This window comes from Physcomitrium patens, chromosome 9 (assembly GCF_059467195.1).
Source record: "Physcomitrium patens ecotype Gransden chromosome 9, ASM5946719v1, whole genome shotgun sequence".
NCBI classification, from domain to species: Eukaryota; Viridiplantae; Streptophyta; class Bryopsida; order Funariales; family Funariaceae; genus Physcomitrium; species Physcomitrium patens.
In genome coordinates, this window is record NC_143418.1 from 7,336,990 (window position 1) to 7,344,292 (window position 7,303).

Sequence of the window (7,303 nt, forward strand, 5' to 3'; positions counted from 1 at the left end):
CAACTTTCTAAGATGACTTGTCTTATAAACTTTTTAGAGTTTGGTCTTTGTCTAATTTTATTTTTATTTATATTTTATGCTAGGATGCTTTAATCATTAATATGCTTGTTTGTATTACATACAAGGAATAATTAATCTTATTCCTAAAAAAACCTATATTAATTACAAATGTATTAATTTATTAGTACCATGTCCTTATTATTTTTTCAACCATATATGGATTTTTTTCAACTTGCAAACAAAGTTCTTCTTGTCTTTATACATAATTCTATATTTTTGACCCATGTAGATGACTTCTTACAAATATTTAATTCAAAAAAGAAATTTTCATATCTATCTAATATATTCTAAGTCCATTCTTGCCTCTAATTATAATAATAGTTCTAAAAGTAGTGAATTTAGAAAAATAATGTAAATATCTCATCAAAACCAATACTAACTATTTTAAAATAGTTATTGGCAAAAAATTATTTTTTGTATCGTGTTGTTACACATGTTGTATTTTTTTTGGTGTAAAACACCTACTTTCAACTAGTACTTGTAAAATTAAAAAATAATAAATTGATTTGGATGTGCTATTTTGTATTAAGCATAAATAATCTCCTTCTATGGTCTTCTCTCAACTTTTATTTATAGAACTCATGATATTACACAATCTGAATAAATTAATAAAAAAACATGATTAGTTGTCATGGACATATATTTGCTGTAATTGTTACCTAGTTGATATGAATAAGTAGAAGTGGATAAAAGTAGATTAATTTCATAATATCTTCTAAAGAAGTTTCCTAGAAGCTGTTTTGACTTTACATGTCTTTATACTTGATTGGTAGGTTAGAAACTTCGTCAACAAGTTAATCACATGCCACATATGTTGGTAGCTTGTGGAATAAGCTAACTATGTAGCATCCACATAGAAAACTTGCCTTGCAAGTTAAGATACGTGTTGTGTAAAATCAACATATTTTTGGAGGTCCGGTAGAACGTCACTATGTAATTCCTAAATAGATAGTATGTATAGAGGCAAGAGTGAAGCCTTCTTCACTCTTGTCACCTCCTTTCTTGCTTCTAATCTAGTTTCAAGGGTCTCTAATTTTCTTGTCTTTTGGCAATAGCCATTCCAATTTCTTTTTTAATATACATATTTAGTTATTTCTATTTTTTCATCTTCCTATGAGAAAAGTCTCACTTTTTTATTTGTTTTTATCAAGTTCTTATCCTTGATAGATTGACAAGAGTGCACTTATAATATTAGAGCTTTGTCTGATCTTGATTAAGAGTAGATTACCTCTTTCTCTTGATAAGACATAAGTGTATTAGAAGTTGCAGATCACCTTCTTCTTAACTGATATTGTTCTTAGTATTTTCTTTATTTTCAAGTCCTCTCTTCTATTTGTCTTGAGTAATGTTAAATATCTTCTCTTTTTTAAGTGTTAACATGGCAGAACTTGCTCAAATTAAGAGTGCAATGGCTTAAATACAAGAACAATTGAACTAGTTAATGCTTGCGATGCATCAACTCAATTTACCACCACAAGGAGCAAGAAGATTGACAGGAAGTGAAGATATAGAAATGATTGGAACTGCTTCAACATTTGCACCAAATCATGTCCCTTCTCCTATAGTGGAATACCGTTCTAGTGTCAGAGAACCAAGAATTGCCTTACTCGAGAAGTTTGATGGCACCAGATCAAAGTTTAGAGGATTTATCAATCAAGTACAACCTGTGATTGAACTTCAACTCTAAAGCTATCTAACTCCAAGATCGTAAGTTAGATTTATTAGTACACTTCTTTCAGGTTCAACATTATTATGGTTTTTATCTTTTCTTGAACAACAAGATCCAATATTGGATAATCTGGAGGTTTTTTTGGTGGATTTTTGATTCATGTATGGAAAACATGATGCAACTCGTGTTACAACCAATAAATTCCATATTTTGCAATAAGGTAATTAATCAGTAACGTTATATGCTTCATAGTTTTGACAACTTGTAATTAATATCAAGTACGATGATGTTACACTTGTTAGCCAATTTCTCTACGAATTCCAATATGAGGTAAAAAAATTAATGCTCAACTTATTTGATCCTCAAATATTGAGTCAAGTAATTGACTTTGCTTTGAAGTGCAACAATCGTCTTTTTGAATTTTGATCTGAGAACTGTACAAGTATACCTCAACATTACTATAATTCAATAGCAACACCAATACCTCTTCAACACATATATTTAGAAATAGAGGATATGTAAATTGATATGATATGTTTCAAATCTCTTACTAAGCAAAAAAAGACTCATAGTCGTTAGGAAGGATTGTGCTTATATTGTGGAGAACTTAAGCATATAACTCAACATTATCCAAAGAAGCAACGCAACTATAAAATGAAGAGTATGGCTATCAAAGAAAATAGTATGTCAAAAAATGAGTTTGTCCAGGTATAATAGTGATTGTGCAGTTGGAATCTTGTACAATACCTAGTGAAGGTCCTATTCTTTCATCAAAACCTTCTCTTTCTTTTACAATAAATGTTATTTTAGGACCTAAACAGCACAAAGCCTCTACCTTGTTAGATTCAGGAGCCTCAACATGTTTCTTAGATAAAGAATTTGCTAAAAGACATAGCATAATTTTAGTGAAGAAAACTAAACCTGTTCATGTAGAAGTCATAGATGGTCATCTATTGTCTTCAAGAGATGTTACTCATGAAACCTTTCCTATAGAAGTAGTAACTTATGGTCATAATAGCTTTGTAATATTTAATATCATTAAATCTCCCTCTAATCCAATCATTTTAGATTTATTATGGCTAAAAAAATATAATCCTAAAATAGATTAGACTTCTCATAGTCTTGACTTTTCTGAAAGTATAACTAAGAGCATATTTAATGAAGTAGAAAGTCATAAGTATAGTACAATTAAATTTGTATTTTTAGGTGCAAGAACTTTCTTGCATGCTGCCAAAGAAGGATCACCTTGTATCATTTATGCCACACATGTTTCTACTGGTGGAAAGACTTCAAGTCGCATTCTAAGCTAATATCAAGATTTTCAAGATGTATATGAGAAGAATAATGTAGATACTCTTTCGGAACATCACTCCTGTGATTGTTCAATTGATCTTCAAGAAGGAGCACAATTACTATTTGGACCAATCTACAATTTATTACAAAATAAGTTGGCTAAACTCAAAGAGTATATTGAAGAAAATCTGGTCAAGAACTTCATATGCCATTCCAAATCTCCAGCAAGAGCTCTAATTTTATTTGTAAAGAAAAAAGATGGATCATTGTAGATGTATATTAATTATAGAGGACTCAACAAAATCACTATCAAAAATAGGTACCTGCTATCTTTGATATTTGGACTTCTTGATCAATTGAATCAAGCTAAGATCTATAAAAAAAATAGATCTACGGAGAGCATACAATTTGGTACGCATCAAAAGAAGGAGATGAATGGAAGACTACATTTCGAACAAGGTATGGACATTTCGAATACAACGTCATGCCTTTTGGTCTTGTAAATGCACCAGCAGCATTCCAACATCTAATGAATGATGTCTTTTGGGATTTTTTAGATGATTTTGTTGTTTGTTACCTAGATGACATCTTAATATATTCTAAGAACACAGAAGAAGATGAACTTCATGTTCATTGTATGTTACAAAAACTAAGAGATGCGAGACTCTATGCCAAGATAGAAAAGTGTATATTTCACACTAGTCAAGTTGACTTCTTAAGATACATCATTTCAAATGATGGACTTATGATGGATCCTAAGAAAGTTCAAACTATTATGGATTAGAAGATTTCAAAAATGGTAAGAGATGTCGAATGTTTTTTAGGATTTGCCAACTACTATCAGATCTTCATCAAAGACTTCTCACAAGTTAGAGCTCCACTTATACATTTGACTTGTAAAGACAAACTTCAATGGAATCAAGAAGCAGAAGTAGCATTTGAAGCTTTGAAGACATCCTTTGTTTTTGTACCAATCTTGTATTGCATCAATTATTCTAAGCCATTTTTTATGGAAATACATGCATCAAACTTTGCTTTGGATGTCATATTGTCAAAAATAGGAACAGATGATAAACTTCAACTAATAACTTTTTATTCTAGAAATTTTTTAATAGTGGAGATTAACTACAAAATCCACGACAAAGAACTTCTTGTAATCGTGGATTTATTTCAAGAATGGCACCATTACCTAGAAGGTGCTCATAGTCTAATCACCATGTATATGGATCACAAGAACCCTAAATATTTTATGTCAACACGTGTTTTGAATTGTTACCAAGCTTGTTGGAATATGTCTTTGTCAAAATTTGAATTCAAGATCACTTATCGACTAGAAAAACAACAAGGTTTGTGAGATGTATTTTCTATATGATCTTACCTTGTACCAAAGGAAAGAAATGTTGCTTTTGATTAGCAATGGACAATTCTCTTGAAGCCAGAGTATCTTCATTTTCAAGCAATGAAATCAACACTAATAGTTGATTCAATTTTCATTAAGCAAATTCAATCAAGTATGTCTTCTGATCTTCTTATTCGTGATATCAAGAAAAATTCTTCAAAGTATTATGATACTTCCAAGTTTGAATTCAAGAACAATCTACTATATTTTGAGGAATGCCTATATGTTCCTGTAGAATAGATATAAGTTTGTTTTTGTAAGATATTAATAAAATAGAATAATAGTCCATAGAATATTTAGTTCAGGAAGATAAATAGTTAATTTAGTTATTAAAAGCAGTTAATTACAAGATTATGGTTAGAATCTGGGAATAAAAAGTAAGTATATAATAGTTATAGAAGTTAGTCTAAAGGCCAGACTATGATAGTCATGAGCCGGAGTAAGCTTGGTGCTACCTCTTTGTTTCTTTGTTGTTGAAGAGTAATAGATAGTTTTTAAATACTGAGAAGTGAGTCTGTGGAATAAATCAGAGATTGATTTATGAGTTATCGATTATGTAATTGGAGTACTCTGTGATTGAATTATATGAGAAGTTATTGGAAGATTGATTATGGATGGAAGATTATGATTGTTGTTTATTGAGAGTTGTGTATGTGTTTCAACAGAGGAAGTTTGTGATTATAAAAATAGTGTGAATCAGATTGGTTGGAGTGAAGTCTGTTATTTCTAGTGTTGGATGGAATTTATGTGTTTTGAACAGTCTTTTAAGAGGTCAGAGTTGCACATTATGGTTATCAGTTGATGAAGGAGTAGTGTTATTCGGAGAAAGCATTGTAGTGTTTCTTGATATTTTAGTGGTTCAGATTACAATTGATTGAGTAACCCTAACACGTAAGCTCATGCGCTTAGTCTTTCATTGAGTTCGAATCCCCCTCTACAAGTTTATTTTGAAAGGAATTTGTAGAATAAGTAAAATGATAATTATATTTTGGCGCCGTTGCTGAGGATTGACAATAGTATTGAGTATTAGGAATTAACTGCCAGATGAGTAGATGGGAAATAAGAAGCAAATTTAGTAATATATAATGAAAGATTATGGTTATTAAGAGTGAAAACATTATAATAAAGAAAACACAGCAGTCGAAAGAAAGACAAGAGAGAGTGCAAGTAAGAAATTTTTTGTGAAACGAGCAAGAATACAAGTTATAAATGAAGCTTCGATAAAGTTGGATTAAGCCATGGTTGCATGCCTGTCGGTAAATCCGAGCATACCCAGAAACTAACCGATTTCTAATATTTCAGACATATATACTGTTAAGAAAATTACCAAGAGCACTCGTAGGAAATTTTGTCAACAATCCAACGTATCTCTTGAGCTCGTTAACTGTAAGTGGAAGAAACACAAAAGAATTGGGTGCTCCATTGGATACCTTCCTAATAGTAGAAACTGCGGATTCTGTAAAAATGGTTCTGTAGAATGGCATAAATTGCTTGCCAATAAAGGCCAATTCAACATATTTCAAAATCCATCATTTTCACCTCCAATTCAACCAATAAACTTATTGAGAGATAATAATAGTAAATTGAGGAGGTTAAAAAGTCCAAAAAAGATAATTGAGGAAGGCAATGGTAATTTTAATAAGAGTTTAAGTGGCACATTGTCCTCTTCAATGTCGACGAGTAGTCCAGCAGTTCCAATAGTAGTCTAAATGGATGACGTAGGTGATCGCACAACCAACGTGGCTCCATTATCTACTTTTAGGGGCTTTCTAAGTATGAATCCCAATCAATATTTGTTTCAATTTTTGATAGTATGTATAACAAATAATGGAAGAATTGAAGATATTTGGTTACCATGGTTGCTAATAACCTTAAAAGACATGACATTTTGAATGATACAACCGCCAACCACTAGGTCAATTTTCGAATTAGGAAGCATTGAAGAATATATTTTTAACTGATTTTTGGCCAATGGGTTTTGAGGATTGTCTTTGAGAGAGGTTAATGAACAAGAAAATGATCCTAAGAGAGGTGGGGGAATATGGCCAGATGGCTGATATACTCAGTAAGTGGCCAAATCACCAAATGTCGGAGGTATTTATCTTATCCATATTAATCAATGGTTTGCACCCACCAGAGTTAAAAATGTTTGTGAAGGAAGCTCAAGCCATGACAATGTCTCTATCACTTAATTGAGCGAAGGTTTGGGAGGAATGCCATTATGATCAATTTTTAACTTCGAGAGCTACGATGATTCCAGTTCAAGGTAGTTATCAAAATTTGACTTAGAATGGTGTCGTGTTGTAACACGAGTATACCGTGAAAATATAAAGAAAAGGGACTTTTATTAATATTCAGTTACCTTGAATATTGGGAGCAATGACCAATTCTAGTGTAAACACTGAGTGGTCAGGTTCAGTCACCCCGTTACAATGAGCTGGGGCATACTGAAATGCTCCGTTCGATTCCAATAACTGGAGTCAGCAGGAAGAAAAAGGACCAATTCACGCGACGGGTGAGCCTGGTTCGAAGAGCCAATTGGATCCAATTTTGAGAATCCAATCCGGGTCCTCTTAGCCAATATGAGACCTGAATTGGTCGCGCAATCCAATGCGATCTAATTTCAAGAATCCAATCCAGGTCCTCTTATCCAATATGAGACCTGAATTGGTCGGGCGACTCAATGTGGACCCGAGTATGGAGTTTCGATTCTGTTTCAGGCTGTCCTATTCTCTGTATTGTTTCGAAAGCTCTGACGGCGGGAGCCAATTTTGGATCTAAACTCTGATGGCGGGAGCCAATTTCGGATCTAAGCTCTGACAATGGGAGCCAATTCCGGATCCAAGACGGAAGATTGAAGAAATTCAGAGGATAAGGTTAGG